The 27,101-nt window shown below is 43.8% G+C and overlaps 1 protein-coding gene across 2 annotated transcripts in view; it reads right to left on the minus strand.

Moving 5' to 3' along the window:
• PERM1 (PPARGC1 and ESRR induced regulator, muscle 1) overlaps positions 1-27,101 on the minus strand; it is a 619,718-nt gene that overhangs the window by 437,445 nt on the left and 155,172 nt on the right. The window lies entirely within an intron of this gene.

Consider the following 27,101-nt stretch of genomic DNA (forward strand, 5'->3'; position numbering starts at 1 on the left):
ATGTAGATGAACCAGCATATTGTCTGCCCAAAAGGAAGTTAAATGTTGCCACAGATTACTACACAACGTGCTGTGAGAGCTGCATCATTATTATTATTATTAAGTATTTATATAGCGCCAACATCTTCCGCAGCGCTCAGAGTATATTGTCTTGTCACTTAACTGTCCCTCAGAGTGGCTCACAATCTAATCCCTACCACAGTCATATGTCTATGTTATCCTTTATCATGTAGTGCATGTATCGTAATATATGGCCTATTTTAGGGAGAAGCCAAAGAACTTGTTTTTTTGGGGATGTGGGAGGAAACTGAAGTGCCCGGAGGAATCCCATGCAGATACAGGGAGAACATACAAACTCCATACAGATATTGCCCTGGCTGGGATAAGAACTGGGGACCCTGCAAGGCAAGAGTGCTAAACACTACGCCACAGTGTTGCCCATTAGGCAAAGAATTAGAGGTGCAAGACATGTTACATAATGTGATGCTATCACAGGTGGATGTTACCTAAAAATTTCTTTCATGACCCACAGAACAAACATTTGGGCCACAAGGCCAGCGCAGGGGCTTCCTGGGCACGTGCCGAGGGTCCCCATGCAGAATCACATATGTTCTTTGCTTTATCTAAAATCAACCTTGGCTGAAAGGCCACATGTTGGCTCTTGTGGATTTAGACTCCGACACAAGACTGAAGACTGACTGCTTGAGGCACTCAGGAACTGCAAGCACAGAAGACTGCCAACTCTGCTATGCTATGCAGTTAACACAGGCCTAGAAGAACACAGTAACATTAATGGAAATGTATTCAAATCACCAGAAGCAAAGCATGTGGTGGGCATAGACAGATATCAAACTTCAATGATTAAAATTTGTGGGTCCGGGAGAGGAGGTGGAAGAATGACATTTTGATGGAAAAGTACTGATGTTTATCAGCATGACTCCATTAGTGCTTTTAAAGGTCTGATATTACAGAGCAAAAAGAGCAAACAGGCTGAGCACTAGCCAGTGAGGCGTGCAGGACTTCTGGGAGACAATATGACAGGATAACTGCAGCTACAATTTACACCTGGGGATGCAGGTCAAAATAAAGTCAGTTGCCATGTGGTTACCATTTCAAAAGATCAACCAGCTAACTTTTTTTTTTTTTATATAAAAATCACACGAGCAATATGGTTACAATAATCAGACTTATTTAAAGGCAAAGACAACCCAAATGATTCCAGTTGTAGGTGGGCTAGAGTCTAAGCGCCTGTACCCACCTCATGACTGGTGATTTTTTGAGCGACGAACAGTCATTTCCACGATCTTGCAACATGGGTACAGGCACGCGATCAGAAGAACGATGTTTATCGATAAGTGGCATAATTCTGCTCCCTGTTTAACTCTCTAGTAATGCCGCATCTGGAATATGGAATTCAGTTCTGGGCACCGCATTACAGGAAAGATATTGCAGTTTTAGAGCAGGTGCAGAGACTAGCAACAAAAATTTATCAGAGGGATGGAAGGTCTCACTTACCAAGAAAGGTTATACAAAAACTGGGCTTATTTAGTCTGGAGAAAAGACACCTTAAGGCATGTACACATGCCATATTATTACAAACGACGGGCCCGTCAGGACTCTCCCGCGGGGCGGTCATTCTGCCGACAGTAGCACATGTGTACAAGCTGTTGGCAGACTGATAAGACATCAGGGGGCAATATAAAAGCTTGGCAGATGATCTTTTTGTCCCTAGGCTTGTTCAAAGGACTAGGGGACATGATCTGTGCATGGGGGAAAAAAGTTTTAGCTATTTATTAAGGAAAACGTTCTTTACAGTAAGAGTGATAAAAATGTGGAATGTATTACCACAGGAAGCAGTTATGGCAAATTCTATATATGTGTTTAGCCACTGCGCCTGCGTTGCCGTGCCCTCACTCCCACTGATGTCACCAGGAACATACTGCGCAGGCACAGACCATACTGGGCCTGCGCAGTACACTCCTGGTTACATGAGCGGAAGCGAGGACATGGCAAAGCAGGCGCAGTGGTTTTCAGACTTTAAAGTCTGAAATTCCAGATGTGACCCAGAGGCGGGGCCGGAGCATTGGTGAGTGGCTGCGCGGGCACAGGATGTCTGCGGGGGACCATTAGAAGCCCCGGGTAAGTCATTTTCACCCGACCCCCCCCCCCTACAGTATACCTTTAAGGACCACAGGCTTACACTCCCCTAGTGACCAGGCTATTTTTTACAATTCAATGCTCTGCAGCTTTAAAGAGACTGTAACAATTTTTTCAGCCTTAGTTCTTCTATCCTATGAGTTCCTATGCCTGTTCTAATGTGCTGGGGCTTACTGCAGCTCTTCCTAATTACACTGTCTCTGTAATAAATAAATGTATCTTTCCTCTGTCCTGTTTGTCGGGCTAAGGCTTTGATTGTGTGGAATGTGCAGGGCTGCTTGTCATTGGTAGAAGCGATACACACCCTCTGCAGGCCCCCTGCATACTCACACACTATGCTTAGCTGAGCCTATTAGAAGCTGGTTAGTTTGTTTGTAAACATTGCCTAAAATTGTTAATTACAAGCCAGGATTGCAGCAGAGAGTGGCAGAAACAGCACAGAGGGGCACAGGAGAAAATAAGGAATAGAATGGTATGCTTTTTAGTGTAAGAATATTAGAGTACAGATTCTCTTTAACAGCTCACTGCAGAGCCATACAGCTTAGCGCACAAATGCCCCCCTTTTCTGCCCACCAACAGAGATCTCTGTTGGTGGGCTATGATAGCTGCTCCAGGCTTTGTTTTTTTAATTCATTTGTTCTTTATTTTAAATAAAATTGACTATTGTTTTTCCTCTATCCCCTCCCTCCCCAAGGTCCAATCAGGGCGAACCTCTCTCATAGGCATCAGCATGGTGAGGCGCTCCAGGGGACAGCCAAGTGACAGGGCTGTCTCCAGCACAGTGCTGCAGTAGATCGCATCGCTGTACAACATAAATAAATGGTGGTTTCTTTATTTTACAGTCTGCCAGCAACGATCGCCACTGGCAGACTGTTTACGCAACTCAGCTCCGTCTCTCAAGCGGGCATCTGCGTGCGCAATTCCGCTAATCTCATCCCCCAGGACTTGTTGCCTTTTTGGAGTTAGGTGGTCCTGCGGCAGCCACTCTGCGGCCACTGATCGGCATTAGGTGGTCGCGGAGGGGTTAAGGGGGGCTTAGATGTTTCCTTGCATTAAAAGACTTTCATGGCTATAATTACTAGGCAATTCCCGATGGTGTTGACACAGGACTTTTTGCCTGGGGTGATAAAAAGGCTAGAAACAGCCATGTGCCAGTGGCCCAGATCAAAAAACCAAAGCCCCTGTGATAAAACGCGGAAAAGCCGCCGCGTGTACTGGCGGCAAGGCGGCTGATTCCGCGTCCAGCGCGGCGGTTTGCACGCAGCAGCGTGCGTCTGGTGTGGCTGGGCCTGTTAGTTCACACAGGCTGAGGAATATGCGCGCGCTGAGAGGCAGAACCTTTATGACAAACAAGGAGGAATCAGCTGACCAGGTTGGTCAGCTGACCTCAAAGCAAGTGGCTATTGGTTGATCGCTGATGGGTGGCGCCGGAGAGCGCCGCGCTATATATAGTCACTGCTGGTCAGTCTCAGGTTGTCTGCCGTTGCGAACACTTATGTGAAAGCACTCAGACCTTAGTCAGATCCTACAGTGTGTTAGAACCAGGAGGACCTGGGAATTCACACTGAGCCAGATTACTTCTGTGAATTATTGTGTTATACTTCACAGTTCCAGGGTGTTGAGACGACGGACCTCACACCCAAGATTAGAGACTCTGTGTTATCATTCTGTTATACTTTAGACTAGTTCCAGGGTGTCGAGACCATGGACCTCACACCCAAGATTAGGGACTCTGTGTTATCATTCTGTTATACTCCAGACTAGTTCCAGGGTGTCGAGACCACGGACCTCACACCCAAGTCTAGGAATACTCTGTACCATCATATTATACTCCAGACTAGTTCCAGGGTGTAGAGACCACGGACCTCACACCCAAGACTAGGCATTGTTGATATCTGTTATGACCTATTGCATTCCTGACTATCTCTCTGCTTTCTGATTCGGTACCTACGCATATCTGATTACCTGTTGCCAAACCCTGCCTGCCTTTGGATTCCGAATCAGCCTTCTGTCTATGTACCTTGTCTGTCTGTGTGTTGCCGACCTGGCTTGCCCGACCTTGAGAGCTATCTCTCCCCTTAAGAGATAGTCTCCAGACCTGCTAGTGACATCCACCTTCAGGTGTCACTCACTCACAGGTTCTTCCTACCTTCAGCCTGGGACTCCACCCCTTTGGAGGTCTCAGGCTGTTGGACGGTTTTTGCACTTCTCAAAAGGCAGTATCGCCCATACTGCCAGAGACCATCTGCTCCTCGGGTGGTCTTACTCAAAGTCATTACTGTTGCACCAAACACTCACATCATAAGGTGTCCAGAGGTTAGTTATACTTATTAGTTATACTTATTACATTATCGGTGATTCTGCAGATCATCATTAATCAGGTATAATCTGTATTCTTGGTGATACTGCAGATCACTAATAATCAGATTCTCTCTGTGTGCTGACACCGATCGTTACAGCCCCACTACAAAATGTAAATGTCAAAATCGAGTCCTGTGTCACTATGTTGTCAGCTTAGCTACATTACCGAGACTATCCTATGTGTATGTGAGACTGTATGTGTATGTGAGACTATCCTATGCTGTAACGGTCAATCTTCTAGTATGCAGGGTGCTGATGATATGTCTCTTGGTGATAGGATCTGCATTTTGTTTACTGCACATTTTTAAAATCATACCATTTTACCATATCAAGATGTTATGTTTTTTTAGTAATTAAACGATGATATTGCACAATGAAGATTATAAATATTGTTACTTTGCCTTTAAAATGTTTTGACCCTGGATGACTATGTGGACCAATCTGACCCCGTGGCCTCAGGCTGACAATATTGTGCAAATGAAAAGATTTTCCCCTCTAACACTCTACTGGCTTAACAGATTACTTTTTTTTCACAACAATGACGTAGATCCCTGCTGCAACAATATAGGATAAGCTCAGTTTCTGGCCAGGGTGCGTTCCTGTTCTTCTTGCTGCAAATATTTGAAACAGGTTCAGCTGCATCATGAGATAAGCACAAGACACAACAATGTAGTCAGATATTCCCTCATTCACTTGGAAACACATTTAAACAAGGATTTAGTGATCATGAGACGTATGACAGGCAGCTGAAACTAGCCACAGACAATCAAGGGTATTCTATGTGAAGACATGATCTGACCACTGTAAGGGCATTGCATGCGTCAGCAGCACCATAGCCAGAAGCAGCTCCGATTTTTGGCATGAGGGAACAATGGGGGTAGGTGTTGAAACAGACACTAATGGTGATAGAGGAAAATTGTAATTGGTTAAAGTTTTCCAGAATGCATTACAACCGTTCCAACTTAATCTGACATTGGTGCATGGAACAAGTGGTGTAGCTACAGAGCCACGGGCCCCAGAGCAAAATATACACTATTACCTCCTCCCAGAACTGTATGTACTGTACTAATAAACACAGGATACAGACCTTCCCAAGAACAACCACTGTGTGTGAGAGGTGTAAGCAGAGGAAAAGGAATGGTTTGGTAATGATAACCCCTATTCAAAGAATACACAGAAACCATCATTATCACTACAGTAGCCATAAAGAGCTAATGCAACAACTAGAGGAAGACCCCATGTGGGTCCTTCAGGCCCAGGGACCCTGGTGTAGTTGCAACCTCTGCATCCTCTATTGCTATGTCAATGTGTGGAAACTACAGATACAAACTGCTGGATCAGGAAACCGTCAAGTCACATCCATGATGATCTTAAAGCGTATGTATGAATCCGCCTCCGGTGAGCTGGCGCAGGGTGAGCTGAATGACAAAACTTAACCTGAACCGATAAGTAACATAGGGGTTGGTTCACAAAAGGCCAGCAAGATTACCCACCTACCACTGTATCTATGCAGGACTGACATGCATTCTTAGGGGCTTCAAGAGGTATTTTAACCCTCCTGGTGGTTTATCAAAATCCGCCAGGGGGCAGCAAAGCCATTTAAAAAAAAAAAAAAATTCCTGTAGCGAGGCAAGGTCTCTAGGATCCTGAGCCTTACCTTAAAATATATTAATTACAGCATAAAATACTCCAAGTGGAGGACTTACCCCACCAGAGGCCGATGTTTGCGGCTGTGGCTGGCTAGGAAGATTTGCAGCTGCTGCTGAGGCTTCCATCTCGCTATGCTGTGAGTTCGGAGGACGCCAGGAACACGCTGCTTACTCTCCTGGTCCTCCCCAACTCCTCTCCTTCCGCCATGAGGACGTTAGCTCCGTCCAATGTACCGCCTCTAGCGTCTGACGTCACCGCTATCCGCAATACACAGCCGGCGTCTTACCATAAAGACTGCATGTGCTGCAGGGGAGCGGATGTAGAGCGCCTCACCTTTCACCATCAGAGCTCTGCGCCCCACAATGGAAAAAGGAAGGACCGGACTACGATCCCCTCTGGAAACCAACCATCCATTACCCTCCGGTAATCGCCTTACCCTCTGGTAAGGTCTAAAAAAAAATAACAAACGGGAGCTGCTTTTCTTAAGGTGTTTCCTGGAGGGAAACACATTTACATAGTTACATAGTTATTTTGGTTGAAAAAAGACATACGTCCATCGAGTTCAACCAGTACAAAGTACACCTCCAGCCTGCTCCCTCACATATCCCTGTTGATCCAGAGGAAGGCGAAAAAACCCTTACAAGGCATGGGCCAATTAGCCCCAAAAGGGAAAAATTCCTTCCCAACTCCAGATGGCAAACAGATAAAATTCCTGGATCAACATCATTAGGCATTACCTAGTAATTGTAGCCATGGATGTCTTTCAACGCAAGGAAAGCATCTAAGCCCCCTTTAAATGCAGGTATAGAGTTTGCCATAACGACTTCGTGTGGCAATGCATTCCACATCTTAAAGAGAATCTGTATTGTTAAAATCGCTCAAAAGTAAACATACCAGTGCGTTAGGGGACATCTATTACCCTCTGTCACAATTTCGCCGCTCCTCGCCGCATTAAAAGTGGTTAAAAACAGTTTTAAAAAGTTTGTTTGTAAACAAACAAAATGGCCACCAAAACAGGAAGTAGGTTGATGTACAATATGTCCACACATAGAAAAATACATCCATACACAAGCAGGCTGTATACAGCATTCCTTTTGAATCTCAAGAGATCATGTGTGTGTTTCTTTCCCCCTGTTCTCATGCACTGAAGTTTCAGGCTGCTCTTTATTTCTTGCAAACAGCTTTGCCCTTGTCTGTAATTCCTCAGTATGTGAAAGCCCAGCCAGCTCAGAGGACGGTTTATCCAGCTTGTAAAAGATAAGAGAGAAGCTGCTCTAATCTAAATAACACACAGGCAGTGTGCAGAGAGGGGCCTGGAAGGGGGAGTTCATAGCAGAACCACAACACTGAAGAACTTGGCAGCCTTCCAGACACAGGCTGACAAGTCTGACAGGGGAAAGATACATTGATTTATTACAGAGACAGTGATGGTATAAAGTGCTGCAGTAAGCCAGAACACATTAGAATAGCTTTTGGAACTTGTAGGATGATAAAAAACAGGATGCAATTTTTGTTACGGAGTCTCTTTAACCACTCTTACTGTAAAGAACCCTTTCCTAAATAAATGGCTAAAACGTTTTTCCTCCATGCGCAGATCATGTCCTTTGAGAATGCCTAGGGACAAAAAGCTCATCTGCCAAGCTATTATATTGCCCTCTGATGTATTTATACATGTTAATTAGATCTCCTCTAAGGCGTCTTTTCTCTAGACTAAATAAACAAAGTTTATCTAACCTTTCTTGGTAAACGAGACCATCCCACGTATCAATTTTGTTGCTTGTCTCTGCACCTGCTCTAAAACTGCAATATCTTTTTTGTAATGTGGTGCCCAGAACTGAATTCCATATTTCAGATGTGGCCTTACTAGAGAGTTAAACAGGGGCAATATCATGCTAGCATCTCGAGTTTTTATTTCCCTTTTAATGCATCAAAATTTTGTTAGCTTTAGCTGCAGCGGCTTGGCATTGAGTACGATTATTTAACTTGTTGTCGATGAGTACTCCTAAGTCCTTCTCCAAGTTTGATGTCCCCAACTGTATCCCATTTATTTTGTATGGTGCTAGACCATTGGTACGACCAAAATGCATGACTTTACATTTTTCAACATTGAATTTCATCTGCCATGTATGTGCCCATATAGCCATCCTATCCAGATCCTGTTGCAATATGACACTATCTTCCTGAGAGTTGATGATTCTGCACAATTTTGTATCATCTGCAAAAATAGCAACATTGCTCACTACTGCATCTACTAGGTCATTAATAAATAAATTGAAGAGCACTGGGTCACCCAGTACAGACCCCTGTGTGCGCCACTGCTAATAGTCTCACATTTTGAGTACGATCCATTGACCACAACTCTTTGTTTTCTGTCCATTAGCCAGTTCCCTATCCATGCACACAGACTCTTCCCCAGTCCTTGCATCCTCAACTTTTGCACCAGACTTTTGTGGGGAACAGTGTCGAAGGCCTTTGCAAAGTCCAAGTATATCACATCTACAGCATTCCCAATATCCATTTAAGCGTTCACTACCTCCTAAAAGCTGAGCATGTTAGTCAAACAGGACCTGTCTTTAGTAAACCCATGTTGATGCTGAGAAATAGACTCCTATTAGACCTACCGGTAATGGAGTTTCTGATTGTCATCCGGGACAACCTGAGATCCGGTCCCGCCCCGGATCTGTGGAAACACAATCAACCAAGAAGATTAAAAGCCCCCGCCCTCCCATACTCCTCAGTGCGTCTGAAAGTAAACAAGCCCAGAAACACCAAGATGAAGAGAGGAACGTCCTTGTGACTAATAAAAAAACCCCCAGTGACCTGTATATTACAAGATAGGTGCGCAACAGGCGAAGGGAAAGGGTTATAGGCGTTGTCCCGGATGACAATCAGAAACTCCATTACCGGTAGGTCTAATAGGAGTCTTTCTCTAATTATCATCCGGGACAACCTGAGAGATAGTCAAGAAGTCTTTTTGAACCAAAAAAGACTCACCTAGGGAGGGACCACCGCCTGAAGCACCTTTCTGCCAAACGACTGATCCTGCTGTGATAATACATCCACTCTGTAGTGTTTGATAAAGGTAGATGCGCTGGACCAAGTTGCCGCTTGACAAATTTGCTGAATGGTGGCTCCCGCTCTCTCTGCCCAAGAAGTCGATAAGGAACGGGTAGAATGAGCCGTGATGTTAGATGGTACCGTACAGTTACTTCCCTCATAAGCTGTCCCTATGGTTAATCTGATCCATCTAGCAATAGTATGTCTGGAAGCTTGCTGCCCCCTATTCTTTCCTGCAAATAATACTAACAGATTATTTGATTTCCTGAATTCCCTAGTTCTAGAGAGATAGACTAATATAATTCTTCTGACATCTAGACAGTGATAACTTTCTTCCTTTGGTCCCGAAGGTTTGGAACAGAAGGAAGGAAGGACAATTTCCTGCGATCTGTGAAAGGTAGAAGCTACCTTCGGCAGATAAGCAGGATCTAATCTAAGCCTTACGCTATCCGGACAAATTACCAAAAACGGGTCCTTGATAGATAAGGCTTGTAGATCGCTTAAACGTCTAGCCGACGTTATGGCGATCAGAAATGCTAATTTGTACATTAAAAACTTTATATCGATTTCCTGAATTGGTTCGAAAGGAGCTTTGATTAGGCCGTTGCGAACTAAAGATAAGTCCCATTGGGGAAAAATCTTATGTGGAAGTGGAGAAGATCTCTGTAGGGCTTTGAAGAAATTCTTTACTAATTCTTCCTGTGCAAGGTGTCTATCTAGAAGAATGGATAAGGCTGAACACTGAACCTTAAGGGTACTAGGTGCTAGTTTCATATCGAATCCATCCTGGAGGAACTCCAGGACAGAACTAGTCAAAGTCTGACTTCTTGAACGCGATTCACACCAAGCTGTATATACCTTCCAAACCTTACGGTATATCTTCTGAGTTACCGGCTTTCTACATTTCATAATAGTCTCAATAACTTTTTCCGAAAGTCCCTTGTTTCTCATTATCACCCTCTCAGGATCCAGGCTGCCAGTTTGAATAATTGTGGACTGGGATGAATCAGTGGGCCTTGAATTAGAAGGTCCGGGCGAACCGGTAGAGGAAAAGGTGGCTCTATTGACAATCTTAGTAGAGTCGCGTACCAAGGCCTCTTTGGCCATTGAGGCGCTATCAAAATTAACCTGACTTTTTCTCTTTGAAGTTTTACCAACACTTGCGGAAGAAGTACTATCGGAGGGAATGCGTAACATAGGTTGAATTCCCAGGCAAGACTTAGCGCGTCCAACCCCAGCGACTCCTGGCCTTTGTGGAGAGAGTAAAAAGGCTTCACTTTTGCATTCCGTGGGGATGCAAACAGATCTACCTCTGGCACTCCAAACCTTTGCGTTACCATTCGGAAGACCTCCGAATGAAGCTCCCACTCCGAATGGTTTATCTCCTGTCGGCTCAAAAAATCCGCCTCTATGTTGAGGGCGCCTTTTATGTGAACCGCGGATAAAGATAGAACTCGAGGTTCTATCCAGTTTAAGATTTCTGCACAAAGGGACATCAGATCTCTTGATCTCGTGCCCCCCTGTTTTGACAGATATGCCACCGTCGTGATGTTGTCGGAAAATATTAAGACATGATTGCCTTCTATCAGAGATTGAAAGGATAGAAGAGCCTCCTGAACTGCCATCAGTTCCCTGAAGTTGGACGATTTCTTTCTTATTGAGGATGACCAATTCCCCTGGGCCAGATTGCCCAGCGCTGTCGCCCCCCAACCCCAGGAACTCGCGTCTGTAAAGATCTTTATTGGGTTGCTCTGCCTCCAGAATCTCCCCTTGTCCAGGTTCTGCGCCTCCATCCACCAGGCTAGACTGTCCTTTACTGTGTCTGGAATAGGGATTAGTAGGTCCAGGGATTCCCTGGATTTGTCCCAATTTGTCAACAGTAATGCTTGCAGCACCCTGCTGTGTGACTGGGCCCAAGTGACTGCTGGGATGGCTGCTGAGAATAGGCCTAGAATTCGCATGATCAATCGGAGAGAAGACATCTCCTGACCCATCATACTTTCTACTTCCGACTGGATCTTTACAATTTTCTCTGAAGGTAAAAAAATCTTTTTTACCACTGAATCTATTTTGTAACCCAAAAATATGATTTCCTGTACTGGAGAGAGGGCTGACTTCTCGTAATTTATAATCCATCCGACCTGAGAGAGGGTCTTGATTACAATGTCTCTGTGGGTTATGAGGAGATCTTCTGATTCTGCGACTATTAGAAGATCGTCCAAGTATGGAACAATCGAGATACCCTGAATTCTTAAAGTTTTCATTACTTCTGCCAGGACCTTCGTGAATATGCGGGGTGCTGTCGCAATTCCGAAGGGCATTGCCTGAAACTGAAAGTGACGAATCCGAGATTCTGTCTTTATTGCAAATCTCAAATATTTTTGATGGGCGGAAAAAATAGGGATGTGCAAGTACGCGTCTCGAAGATCTATTGATGCAAAGAACTCTTTGCCTTTCAATAGGGCTTTCACCGAATAAATGCTTTCCATTCTGAATCTCTTGTATATTAAGAATGGGTTGAGAGATTTCAGGTTCAGAATAAACCGGAACTCTCCGTTGGCTTTCCTTACCAAAAAGACATGAGAATAGTACCCCTGGAATACCTCTTCCTGGGGTACCGGTACAATTACTCTTTTTTCCAATAATTTCTGAATCTCCAATTCGAGACCCCGGGCTTTTTCCGGATCTCTTGGAGTCGGGTTTACAAACTTCCTTTGAGGGGGGGAACTGGCAAATTGAAGTCGGTAACCCTGTCTTATAATCTGCAATACAAACGGATCGGGATTCAATTTCTCCCATTCCGATCGAAAATAAATCAATCTTCCCCCCACGGGCAGACTGTCATTTCTTAGATTTGGAGGGTTCGGTCTTACCAAGAGCGAAACCCCCTCTCCCCCTTCCTCTCGGAAAGGACCACTTCCTCTGCACATTCCGATTCCCTCCCTGAGAAGAGACTTGCTTTAGAGACAGAAACGGTTTCTTACCTTTAACCACCTTCTTTTTACTTGGAAATTGTTTCCCTTTTTCCGCCGAGCGGGATAAAACATCATCCAAGCCCGGCCCAAAGAGTAAATTACCTTCAAAGGGGATAGAACAAAGTCTATTTTTTGAAGTTTGATCTCCCTCCCAGGTCTTTAGCCACACGGCCCGTCTCGCCGAATTCACCAGAGCGGTAGTACGGGCCGACACTCTGATAAGTTCCGTGACTGCGTCCGCTAAAAAAGCCACTGCCCTAAGGACCACAGGAAGGGATGACGCATAGTCCTTTAAAGGAGCGCCCTTAGAAATCTGATCAATCAAATTATCCATCCAGATTCTCAGATTCCTAGAGATACATGTTGCCGAAATACCTGGAATGAACCCAAAGGCTGCTGACTCCCAGGCTTTCTTTAGCAGTGAATCTACTTTCCTATCCATCACATCTTTGAGGACACCAGTGTCCTCAAAAGATAGGTCGGAATCTTTCGAATACTTTGACAGGGAAGCATCAAGCTTTGGGCATTTAGTTAATTTTTCAATTTCCGCCTGAGCAAAGGGATACTTTCTCTTGGCCGATTTGGGAATAAAAAGGGGCCTCTCAGGATTTTGCCACTGGGAAGAAATAATTTCTTGCAAGGTTTTGTGGATGGGAAAAACTCTACCCATTGATTGCCCCAATCCTGAATAAACCTGGTCCTGAGGGGTAACATCTGGGATAGGTTCATTAATCTGTTCTGTAGTATAGACCGCTTTTAATAACTCAGAAGATTCCTCCGGAGAAAATAAAAATCTAGGGGTCTTAACAATCTCTTCCCTATCTGAGTTCTCAGATAGGGGTTGATCCTCCTCCTGAGACCTAGTCTCAGAAAGTGCCCCCTCTTCCTCCTCCTCCTCCTCTCCCTGATCTCCCTCTTCCTCGGCTGCCAGTGTATCCGCAGGAATGGAGAAATGCGAAAACCCTCTGTTAGAAGGTCCCGGAAGGGATTCAGCAGGAGGAGGTTGTACAAAAGATTCTTTAAATTTATCCAGAGTCTCCTGCATGTTTTTATTAACAGATTCCATAACCTCCTTTAAAATATTGGAAGTCTGGGAAGCTACAATGGACTCTGTACAATTTTGACATATATTCCTAGGGGCCTCTAAAGATATCTTAGTATTACATAGGCCACATCTCTTATATTTAGGTGGAGCATTTTTTGACTCAGTTTTTGCCTGAAAAACACAAGAGATGACAAAATACTGAGACACCATCAGAAGGAAAACATGGCAGAAACAACTCCCTCCAACTGGAGGACTCACCACTGCAGAACCTGATGGTTGCCCATGCGAAGTGGCTTTAGAAGCGGGGCTTGGGACCTCCGTGTCACGCTGCTGCTGAGGCTGTTCCCCCTTCTGCGGTTGAGACATGTTGCTGATCGCTGCCTCACCGCCAGTGCCACTGCTGCCTGCAGGCCTTTGAGACGGAGAACGCCAGGAGCACGCCTGTTTCACTTCCTGACTCTCCGTTCCGCCCCTTCCGCGGCCTCGTGACGTCAGTACGCTTACGCCCTCCGCGTCTGACCTCACAGGGTGCCGCCTCCAGACGCGGATGCGCCTTGCAGAGCCGGCGTCCGGATGGAAGAGGAGCAGTGTGGCGACCAAAACCACATCAGAGGACGCACACTGCCTGTTTCAGAGGCCGCGGCCTGTGTCACCTCCTGTAACACTTTGCCACTGAACCTCCAATCGCCTGACTCACCCTTTGGTGAGTACCAAAAAACAAAAAAATCAGGAGCTTTGCTTCTTAGCGTGTTTCCGCGCGGAAACACAGATGAACTGAGGAGTATGGGAGGGCGGGGGCTTTTAATCTTCTTGGTTGATTGTGTTTCCACAGATCCGGGGCGGGACCGGATCTCAGGTTGTCCCGGATGATAATTAGAGAAAAGATTATTTTCTACTATGAAGTCATGTATAGTATCTCTTAGTAACCCCTCAAATCGTTTGCATACAACTGATGTTAAGCTTACAGGTCTATAATTTCCTGGATCTAATTTGTTGCCCTTCTTAAATAATGGGAAAACGTGGGCTGTACGCCAATCCACTGGGACTATGCCAGTTGAAAGAGAGTCACAAAAGATAAGATAAAGGGGTTTAACTGAACTTAATTCCCTTAGGACCCGAGGATGCATGCCATCCGTGCCAGGTGCCTTGTCTATTTTTAATTTATTTAGTCTTGCCTTCACTTCTTCCTGCGTTAAGTATTTAATATTACAGTTAGAAGATTGAGACTCTTCTGCCTCTGTAATTTGCAACAGTGCTGTTTCCTTTGTGAAGACAGAAGCAAAGAAAGCATTTAATAACTCTGCCTTACATTGGTCATCCACCATCGAGTTCCCACCCTCATCCTTTAGGAGTCCTATACAGTCAACCTTTCTTTTTTTGGAGTTTATGTACTTGTAAAACTATTTTGGGTTAGATTTGATATCCCTAGTGATTTGATTTTCAGCTTCGATCTTTGCCAGCCTAATTTATTTTTTACAATTTTTATTGCACTCCTTATAATTGCTTAGTGCAGCCTCGGTCCCCTCCTGTTTTAGGACGTTATAGGCATTCTTTTTCCTCTTCATTTTATCCCTAACCTTTCTATTCATCCATAGAGGCCTTTTTTTATTCCTAGATATTTTGTTTCCATATGGGATATACATACTACAATATTGATTGAGAATAAGTTTAAAAGCTTGCCATTTCCCTTCAGTGTCCTCCCCTTGTAGTACATTATCCCAGTTCACCAAACTTAGTGCCTGCCTAATTTGATTGAACTTTGCTTTTCTAAAATTCATAGTTTTAGTGGTCCCGCTGCCCCGTGGCCTATCAGTCACCAGATCAAATGTTATCATGTTGTGATCACTATTTCCCAAATGTTTTTGAACCTGCACATTTGATACATTATCTGGTCTATTAGAAATTATCAGATCCAGTAACGCATTCCCCCTAGTTGGTTCCGTTACCATTTGAGTCAAGTAATTGTCCTGTAGTGCTGCCAGAAATCTGCTGCTTTTACCAGAATGGGTAGCCTCAATACCCCAGTCAATGTCTGGAAAGTTGAAGTCGCCCATAATTATGACCTCATTTTTACTTGCGATGATGAAGTCTCAAGATCCGCACCGTCAAAGTAGAAAAATAGCTTTAATGAAGTTTAAAACATCAACATGTTAAAAAGCATGGGTAAGTCCAGATGATGACGCACAGGCGTTTCGGACTCAGTGGTCCTTTCTCAAATCCTCATGGACCCATACTGAAACCTCAATACAAATCATGTTATATATACAACAGAAGTGGACCAGATAGAGAACTGACTACTTAATATGGTCGCATATGTATGTTGGACAACTCACCAATCGCATGTCATGGACAGCTGGATCCCACCAATCGCATTGCAGCACACTAGAAACAAAGAACCAAATACATAGTTCTAAATAACTGGCACTCACATGTCCCAACACCATACAAATATACAGTGTTAATGGGGCAGCGCTCATTGTGCCACTGACATATAGAACAAAAATGCATAAAAATGTTTGAAAGAGGGAGTGCACGGGCCGGCCAATCATCACTACGCCTACCACGTCCGCAAATGCAGTCTAAAAAATTCAGCCAATAGGAAAGCTAAAAAACCCCTATGCAATCCAGCTCAACGTAAGCGGCAAATCGGCATCTGACGGGGCGCCCCACGTGGTTAGGTTTGCTCCAACCACGTGAGTGCCTACAACGTCCGCCACAAGGACTGCCAAAACTGTGGGGCGGGACTGGCAGCGTAAGCCAATAGGAAGTGCGCCGACACAGTCCGCCACACCACACAGCCGCATACGGAGGAGGCGGGGGCCACGCAATGTGATACCCAATCCGATGCACGCCGACAGCGTCCGCCGCTCAGTAAAGACTGAGCGGTCAGGACGCATAGAAAAAGACTCCCAAACGCTCCCCCCTGATAACAGAGGGCGGGCGAGAGGAATACAATGAACGCCTCATCTAGTAAGGGTATAAACATACAAAGGCATATCAGAAAAAAGGGGAGGGGCAAATATATTATTATGCGCATAAAAATTCAATTCAAATAGCAATATCCCGCATTATGAGTAGTGGCATAGTGACAGAAAGACCAGCCGATCACACAAACCTCATAGTGTGCCACAATCAAAGGGCAAAGTGGTGGAGAATGGGTCACCAATATAGCAAATACCAGCCATCCATGTCACGTCCTATTAGAAACATAATATTAACCAATTAGTAGTTGCAATCCACATAAAAACAATGCAGATAATTAAATCAAATTAGATAAATCATAATCTCTATTAAGTCCCCTAGGTTCTAAAGTATCTAGCTTTTTGATCCAAAAATTCTCCCTTAGGGCCAATCTCTTATGTCGGTCGCCACCTCTACGTAAAGGAGGTACCCCCTCAATCACCTGAACCCTCAATTGGGGGGTACCTCCTTTACGTAGAGGTGGCGACCGACATAAGAGATTGGCCCTAAGGGAGAATTTTTGGATCAAAAAGCTAGATACTTTAGAACCTAGGGGACTTAATAGAGATTATGATTTATCTAATTTGATTTAATTATCTGCATTGTTTTTATGTGGATTGCAACTACTAATTGGTTAATATTATGTTTCTAATAGGACGTGACATGGATGGCTGGTATTTGCTATATTGGTGACCCATTCTCCACCACTTTGCCCTTTGATTGTGGCACACTATGAGGTTTGTGTGATCGGCTGGTCTTTCTGTCACTATGCCACTACTCATAATGCGGGATATTGCTATTTGAATTGAATTTTTATGCGCATAATAATATATTTGCCCCTTCCCTTTTTTCTGATATGCCTTTGTATGTTTATACCCTTACTAGATGAGGCGTTCATTGTATTCCTCTCGCCCGCCCTCTGTTATCAGGGGGGAGCGTTTGGGAGTCTTTTTCTATGCGTCCTGACCGCTCAGTCTTTACTGAGCGGCGGACGCTGTCGGCGTGCATCGGATTGGGTATCACATTGCGTGGCCCCCGCCTCCTCCGTATGCGGCTGTGTGGTGTGGCGGACTGTGTCGGCGCACTTCCTATTGGCTTACGCTGCCAGTCCCGCCCCACAGTTTTGGCAGTCCTTGTGGCGGACGTTGTAGGCACTCACGTGGTTGGAGCAAACCTAACCACGTGGGGCGCCCCGTCAGATGCCGATTTGCCGCTTACGTTGAGCTGGATTGCATAGGGGTTTTTTAGCTTTCCTATTGGCTGAATTTTTTAGACTGCATTTGCGGACGTGGTAGGCGTAGTGATGATTGGCCGGCCCGTGCACTCCCTCTTTCAAACATTTTTATGCATTTTTGTTCTATATGTCAGTGGCACAATGAGCGCTGCCCCATTAACACTGTATATTTGTATGGTGTTGGGACATGTGAGTGCCAGTTATTTAGAACTATGTATTTGGTTCTTTGTTTCTAGTGTGCTGCAATGCGATTGGTGGGATCCAGCTGTCCATGACATGCGATTGGTGAGTTGTCCAACATACATATGCGACCATATTAAGTAGTCAGTTCTCTATCTGGTCCACTTCTGTTGTATATATAACATGATTTGTATTGAGGTTTCAGTATGGGTCCATGAGGATTTGAGAAAGGACCACTGAGTCCGAAACGCCTGTGCGTCATCATCTGGACTTACCCATGCTTTTTAACATGTTGATGTTTTAAACTTCATTAAAGCTATTTTTCTACTTTGACGGTGCGGATCTTGAGACTTCATCATCAGCATTTGCTCTTGCTCCAGAGTGGGTCCTGGCACGTCAACTTTCTTACATTGGTGCGTGAATTCTGCTATTGGAATACTGTACGGAGTACGGTTCACTGCACGATGGATGACCTGGGTGATAAGGCATCTAGCCGATCCTTTGCTTATTCACAGGAACAAGCGGCCAATATAGTCGCCATGGTGTCGAATAGTGGTGGCTTCCTAAAGAAACCTGATCCCAAGATTATCAAACGAGAATTGGAACAATTGAAGAAAAAATACATTGATTTGGACTTGCATGCCAAAACGTTGGTCGCATACTATAAAGAAGGAAAAATACCTAGACAGATTAGAGCACAGATTGCACCGATCCTTTTTCCAAAAAACAAAGAATACTGTGGAAGATGGGAATTTATATGGAATCGTGCGGCCTTTGATGCCATTCTGTGCACAGTTCAAGAAATTATGATAGAACTGCCAAAAATCGATGAACAGATTAAGTCTAAAACCATCCTTTTGGGGGAGATATTGGAGAAAGATGATTTTGATGCTTTTGATACTACCCTCCGACAATCTCTGAAGGAGTATGAGATGACATTGGAAGCTTTGAAGAGAGGCAAGTACAATAGAGACATACAGGATTACAGCACTGGGTATGTTTATCGTTGGCAAAGGGGTATGGGAGACCCCCAACCCCGACGTCCAAGACCGGTTAAACCTAGAAATCCTCATAACAAACCTAAAGTGCCTAAAGATGGAGGTGAGGGTTCATCAAGTGATTTTTTACCCACCACAGACGACCAATCGGGTCAATCCGACACCGCAAGCGGAGGGGAGGAAAAAGATATCAGAAGCAAAAACAAAGAGAAAGTGAAAGACAACTCGAAGATGCAATTAAGAAAGAGAAGATAGTTCCGGTTGATCTTGTAGTGAATATTTCATCATACCAACTTACAGACACGGAACATCATGTGTTGAATTTGGGACTGTCATTTTGTCCTAGCAATTTTCCGGACTTCTTTTTGCTGGATCTTGAGTTGGCAAAATTCTTTAGGTCTTTGAAATTGAAACAATTTTTTTCTGTTAACCAGTTCTTCTCCCATACAGATGGACATACCAACAGCTGTCTTCGGCTTAAGGATTGGGATTTAAGGAATCCCAGTCGTTTTACTCCCTCTACACATGGGGTGATTCAGACGTACATTGAACAAGTGAATAATGATATACGTATATTGCAAAATGATTTTGAGGCCAAGAAATGTCTACATGTTGCTAACAATCTTTCTTTTCAGGAACGACAAGCGGTATCTTCTTTGTCCAATAATAAATCAATTAACGTTTGTGCAGCAGATAAGGGTGGTGCAGTGGTCGTGTTGGATAGGGCACAGTACAGAGGTGAGATCCTTAGACAACTATCAGATCAAGCAGTTTATGAGCCACTTAGTTCTGATCCCACCCCTGAACTTCAACGTCAGATAGATATTATGGTTAATGATGCCATGAGTAGTGGCGTTATTGATCGACACCTTGGGAGGTTTCTGGTGAAAGTTGCTCCCAGGGTTCCAATCATATATATACTTCCTAAGATACATAAGGGTCTTGTTGACCCTCCTGGACGCCCGATAGTTTCGGGTGTCGATTCTATCTTCTCCAATATCGCCACCTTTCTTGATAAGATACTACGCCCCATGGTGGTGAATCTGCATTCTTATATTAGAGACACCAAACAATTTTTGGAGATCATTGAAGGGTTTGATAATGTGAATGATGAGACTTGGCTTGTGACTATGGACGTCGGCAGCCTCTATACTGCCATACCCCATGAGGGGGGTTTGGAGGCTGTTGACTTCTATCTAATGTTATATACGGATTTTGATGTTGCACAAAGAAAATTTCTCATGTTACTCTTAGAGTTTATATTGAGAAATAATTATTTTCTTTTTGAGTCAACGTTTTATGTGCAGTGCAGAGGCACGGCGATGGGCTCGAACGTGGCCCCCTCCTATGCTAATCTTTTTATGGGTTTATACGAGGAGGCTTTTGTTTACTCCAGTTCTCTTTTTTGTAAGCATGCGCTATTATGGCGACGCTACATAGACGATATTTTTTTGCTGTGGCGGGGGCCACGCTCGAGCCTTGATGCCTTTGTAGCCGAGTTACACACTAGATGTACTACCATTGAACTCACTGTCCACTGCGATCAGAACAAGGTCAGTTTTCTCGATACATGGGTGATGAAGAAGGGTGGACATTTGATTACTGACTTGTTCATTAAACCAACGGACAGAAATTCTGTCCTTCATTTTTCCAGCTTCCATCCTCCCCATGTTAAGCTTAATATTCCCAAGGGCCAGTTTAAAAGGGTAGAAAGAATAGTGACAGAGCCTACCATTAGAGCACAGAGACTAGAAGAGATGAAATATAAGTTCCTGGCACGTGACTATCCTATTGGATGCTTACAGGAGGGTTACAAATTTGGTGGGGGACGTTATAGGGTGGGCAAACCATCCGGTATTGGGTTGGACATTAGGGAACGTGTTCCCTGTGTCACTACATATAATGTTCTCTCCGACAGAATCAGCCACATTGTTAATAGGCATTGGCCCATCCTTAAAAGAGGTTTACCCACGGTTAGAGAATTTCATGATTGGCCCCTAATGTCATATAAGAGAGCTCCCTCCCTAAGAGATGAGATAGTACATAATGATCTTGGCCCTCGAGTGGAGAACTTGATTAGGAGAAATGGTACATTTCCTTGCTTGGGATGCCACTTATGTAGTTACATTGTAAAAGGAGACACGTTTACTCATCCCAGTCGAGGGACTAAATTTAAGATTAGGGGCAATTTTAATTGTGATTCAAGGTTTGTTATATACCTGCTAAAATGTCCCTGTGGCTTGGGGTATGTAGGTAAGACTACACAGGCCCTCAAGGATAGAATGTCTTCCCATAAATCGAATATTAGAAACCATAATCGAGAATTGTCAGTTTCTGACCATTTTTGCAGCAAGGGTCATTGTTTGACCCAATTGAGGGTTCAGGTGATTGAGGGGGTACCTCCTTTACGTAGAGGTGGCGACCGACATAAGAGATTGGCCCTAAGGGAGAATTTTTGGATCAAAAAGCTAGATACTTTAGAACCTAGGGGACTTAATAGAGATTATGATTTATCTAATTTGATTTAATTATCTGCATTGTTTTTATGTGGATTGCAACTACTAATTGGTTAATATTATGTTTCTAATAGGACGTGACATGGATGGCTGGTATTTGCTATATTGGTGACCCATTCTCCACCACTTTGCCCTTTGATTGTGGCACACTATGAGGTTTGTGTGATCGGCTGGTCTTTCTGTCACTATGCCACTACTCATAATGCGGGATATTGCTATTTGAATTGAATTTTTATGCGCATAATAATATATTTGCCCCTTCCCTTTTTTCTGATATGCCTTTGTATGTTTATACCCTTACTAGATGAGGCGTTCATTGTATTCCTCTCGCCCGCCCTCTGTTATCAGGGGGGAGCGTTTGGGAGTCTTTTTCTATGCGTCCTGACCGCTCAGTCTTTACTGAGCGGCGGACGCTGTCGGCGTGCATCGGATTGGGTATCACATTGCGTGGCCCCCGCCTCCTCCGTATGCGGCTGTGTGGTGTGGCGGACTGTGTCGGCGCACTTCCTATTGGCTTACGCTGCCAGTCCCGCCCCACAGTTTTGGCAGTCCTTGTGGCGGACGTTGTAGGCACTCACGTGGTTGGAGCAAACCTAACCACGTGGGGCGCCCCGTCAGATGCCGATTTGCCGCTTACGTTGAGCTGGATTGCATAGGGGTTTTTTAGCTTTCCTATTGGCTGAATTTTTTAGACTGCATTTGCGGACGTGGTAGGCGTAGTGATGATTGGCCGGCCCGTGCACTCCCTCTTTCAAACATTTTTATGCATTTTTGTTCTATATGTCAGTGGCACAATGAGCGCTGCCCCATTAACACTGTATATTTGTATGGTGTTGGGACATGTGAGTGCCAGTTATTTAGAACTATGTATTTGGTTCTTTGTTTCTAGTGTGCTGCAATGCGATTGGTGGGATCCAGCTGTCCATGACATGCGATTGGTGAGTTGTCCAACATACATATGCGACCATATTAAGTAGTCAGTTCTCTATCTGGTCCACTTCTGTTGTATATATAACATGATTTGTATTGAGGTTTCAGTATGGGTCCATGAGGATTTGAGAAAGGACCACTGAGTCCGAAACGCCTGTGCGTCATCATCTGGACTTACCCATGCTTTTTAACATGTTGATGTTTTAAACTTCATTAAAGCTATTTTTCTACTTTGACGGTGCGGATCTTGAGACTTCATCATCAGCATTTGCTCTTGCTCCAGAGTGGGTCCTGGCACGTCAACTTTCTTACATTGGTGCGTGAATTCTGCTATTGGAATACTCATTTTTACTTGCAGCTTTTTCAATCTGCTGTAGTAATCGCAGTTCTGCAGCTTCATTAATATGAGGTGGTCTGTAGCATACCCCAATAAGCAATTGGCAACTTTTATTTCAACCATGAATATTTACCCAAACGGACTCCACATCTTCGCAATCTTCTTCCATCTCATCGTTGAGGACAGCTGTAAAAGAATTCTTAACAAAGAGACAAACCCCTCCACCTTTTTTCCCTGTTCTATCCCTCCTAAACACATTGTATCCTTTTAAATTAGCTATCCAGTCATGGCTTTCATCCATCCATGTCTCGGTTATTCCCACAATGTCATATCCTTTGTCATTCAGAATGAACTCTAGTTCGTCTATTTTATTTGCAAGGCTCCGAGCATTGGTTACCATGCAATGCAGTTGAACTGAGGAGCAAGGGAGCGAACACGGTAAATCCAGCGCTGGACACTTGGGCACAGCAGCGCAGGAGACTTGGGCGCAGTCGGCGCCACCATAGGCCGTAATAGGAACTACGGCTATCGCAGGCACAGGGAGTAACTTCAGCGCCGTCAGAAGACGGATCTGAAGTTGCTTTTAAAACAATAATTCGGCTTCCAGCAATTGCTGGAAGCCAAATTATTTCATTCCCCCACTATCCATGTCGGCCTGGAGGGGGAATAGTAATTAACACGGCCCGGACTTGTGCGGCAGCAGGATCAGCCATATACTGGCTGTGTCCTGCGCCCAAGTCTCCGGCGCCGTTCTCTCTCGTACGCCAAGGGAGGGCGGGGCCCTTTTAATCTTTTCTTGATTGATGGTTTCCTCAGATCCGGAGGTGGGACCAGATCTCCTGTTGTTCCGGATGACGGTTAGAGAAAATAGTAATGCTCGTTTCACCGATAGTGTGACAGACGTTACCATAGCAATGCATGTACACAGTTTATGTGAGGTATGGAAGTAGCATATAGCGCACTATACTACTTCCTAACGCGTGGTGCACTGTTTACGTGCATTGCTACGATAACACTTGTCGCGCTTTAATCGCAACAACCGTTACTATTTTCAATAAAGGCTGGTAACTTTGCTGTGCAGTGGGCAATGCTACCGGCCTTCTTTGAATCAACCCCATAATGAGATTAACATAGGTACATATGATATTAGTCCAACTAAGACATCATATAAGTCTCTTTCTATTTTCCTGCACTGCAAGTGTTAAAAAACCTGGTGCTGTTATCTATGCAAATGAGGGCGTTAAACAGCAAATCAGATAATATACTATAGATATATAGAATCTGTGAAATACAGAGCATGGAACCTGTTGACTGCCAGTTTAAATAATATCACTGATAAAATGTGTGTGTGTGTGTGTGTGTGTGTGTGTGTGTGTGTGTGTGTGTAGTGTGTGTGTGTGTGTAGTGTGTGTAGTGTGTGTGTGTGTGTGTGTGTGTGTGTGTGTGTGCGTGCGTGCGTGCGTGCGCGTGCGTGCGTGCGTGTGTGTGTGTGTGTGTGCAAGTAATACTGCCAGTAATTAACCCTCAAATGTTGAAAAGGTTTTTTTTTAATAATGAGCCACATTTTAGCATGCATTTTTAATGTAGTATTGAGCTGCCCTGGGAGTTAAAAATGATGGTTGGTTCCCTTTAACACAGTTAATTATTTTCAATGTGAAATGCAAGGGAAATGCATACAAATATTCCTATTTAAAGTGCTACCTTGTTGCCGCTGACATTGTAATGCTGAGGGTAAAGTGATTACCACAATCAGCACACGAATGTTTATAAATACTAGGTTCAGTGCACAAACATGAGGAAAATTACGAGCTGTTAGACATTTAAACATGTGCTTTAAAATTACAAAATGGTACAGCACATATTGTTCAAAAAAATAAAAAAATAAAAAGAACTGCAACAAAAATATTAGAGAAATCACAGTTACAAACACACTACTGCATTAACGAAAGAAAACATAAACATGTTTCATTTAGTTACTAAACTCTCAATCATGTGGTTTGAGGGAAGGGAAGATGTGCAAACAGGCTAGGCTTGTCATTCACATGGAAGGGGTGTCTGTAGTCGTAGATGATGATGTTCTTATCTTCAGTGTGAATAGACAAAGCCCCCAAAAAATAAAAATAAAGTGCTCAAAAGGCTCCAGGTTATATACTGTATGTCAGCATTCAATCAAAGATGACCTTCAATCCTTTAAAATTGTAACACGCATGATGTGAGCCCTTCTGAAGCTTCAAGCTTAATATATCTATAAATGCACAATTTGTCTTCCCATAAATGATCATTAAATGATCGCTTGGGTGACCGTTTTCAGAATGAATGTTGCAAGACACACTATACAGCCTGCTCTATTCAGAGGAAGGGCAGGCAAGCAAAGAGTACCGAATATTAACAGCCATACACAATTGCTTGTTTAACAATCCAGCAGAATGGATCTTTAAAGTAAACAACATTGTGGAACAGCTAGGATGATATGAAATTTTCACCCGACATGATCTTGATTGATCAACGAGATATAACCACTTACGCGGTTAGAAACGGAATAGCTATGTCCAGCAGGACTTCAGTTCCTGCCCAGGGACGTAGATATTCATTTAAGTACCGGTGTCCATGATTGCCGGCATCAATGAGATGTCTGCGGTCATTGTAATACTGAAAGATACACATGCACGCATAACTTCCTGTTTGCGTACTAACAGTATGCACAGGAAGATTATGCACAAGGACATGTGGCCAAATAGTAAAATTACACATACATAATTTATTTTAATAAAAAGACCTACACATACATTTAAAATTTACCCCTTACATCCCACACACTCCCATAGTTACCCGAATAACACTTTTGAATTAAAAGAAAAAAAAATTAGTGTTCATTTTGAAAATATGGGCTTGTAATTAGTGATGGACGCAAAACTGAAAAAATGCACCGTTATTTCCAAATAAAATACCGGCGCCATTCATTGTACTAGATGTAATAAATGCTGCAATAACCGGGACAAATAGGCAAATAAAATATGTGTGGGTTTTAATTATGGTAACGTGTTATTTTAAAACTATAATGGTCGAAAACTGTTTTCCTTTAAAATGCATTTAGAATAAAATATATCTTAGCAAAATGTACCACCCAAAGAAAGCCTAATTGGTGGCGAAAAAAACAAGATATAGATAGTTGTGTTGTGATAAGTAGTAATAAAGTTATTGGGGAATGAATGGAAGGAGCACTGAAAGGTGAAAATTGCTCTGGTACAAAAGGGGATAAATCCCTCAGTAGTGAAGTGGTTAATCTGTGCAGATAATGGCCAAAATTCAGACTGGCAAAAGAATGTGTGCCGCACTATCTGCCCAACATGTGCATTGACCACAATATGAATTATAGAACCAGAGGAAAGAATGGTTAAATCACAGCACCATGTGTTGAAAAGTAATTCAATTACAGCTTTATTTCAAGATATTTCTGTGGCGAACATTACGGAAAGTCGTGCGCAATCGCCAACGATTTTCTTATGGTCCTGCACAATTACTATCAGTCCTGTGTAGAATAACACAAATATCTTTCCTTTGCTCTCTTCCACTGACAGCACAGCCCCTCACCCCCACATCCTGTGTCAGGTCAGGAAAGAATTTTACACGTGGCCAACCCCCCTGGGCAGAGCTATTTGGCTACACAGCTCATGTCCCAGAAACTAGCTCAAACTGGCTGAGATAAGAGCTCCCTCCAAAATCATACAGTCAAACAAAGAGAACTTTATTTATTAATAATTCAAAATAGGTTTGGCACAGCAAGACAAAAATTACATTTTCTGATACCTAGAAATCAGTTCTATCATTCACCTGAATTGCAATTTTCTAGCTATCAGGAATCAGTAGAGAAACCACTTTATCCGGCCTGCGTAGAGCGAATGCAATAGAATAGGCATGTATAGCCTCGTTTAATACAGGGTCGCAGGCCGCTTATGAATATAGTCTCGGATTTGCGATGCGCCAATCTGGGGCGGAGTCACACAGATTATTAATAATTGGTACATTTCTTGCTCTGAGTCTGGGGGTGGCAACCTGGCTGCCAGGAGATAACCCTGCCTTAAACACACCTACTTTCCAGGTAGTGACAGCCCCAAAACTCAGGTCCTATAAAAGTGGGGCGGGACCAAACCTGCCCAGTTCTCCAAATTCCATCGACCAGGCAAGTCCAGGCAGGCGTTTAAGGAGAGCCGATGCCTGCTGTGTTCAAGGACTATTAACATTAATGTCAACTTTTAAACTGGACTCTTGTAACGATCGGTGTCAGCACGCAGAGATAATCTGATTATTGGTGATCTGCAGTATCACCAAGAATGCAAATGTATACCTGATTATGGATGATCTGCAGAATCACCAATAATACAGATATAGTACTAACCTCTGGACACCTGTATGTAATCGTGAGTGTTTGGTGTAAAAGTATGACTTTGAGTAACGCACCTGCAGAGCAGGTGATATTATGATATTAGGCAGTATGGACAATACTGCTCTTAGAGAGTACAGAAACCTCCCAGCAGCCTGAGACTCTCCAAGGGGTGGAGTCAGGCTGAAGGTAGGAAGGACCAGAGAGTGAGTGACACCTGAAGGTGGATGTCACTGACAGATCTGGAGACTATCTCTTAAGGGGAGAGATAGCTCTCGAGGTCGGGCAAGCCAGGTCGGCAACACACGGACAGACAAAG

The sequence above is a fragment of the Hyperolius riggenbachi genome, chromosome 6 (assembly GCF_040937935.1).
Source record: "Hyperolius riggenbachi isolate aHypRig1 chromosome 6, aHypRig1.pri, whole genome shotgun sequence".
In the NCBI taxonomy this organism is placed as follows: Eukaryota; Metazoa; Chordata; class Amphibia; order Anura; family Hyperoliidae; genus Hyperolius; species Hyperolius riggenbachi.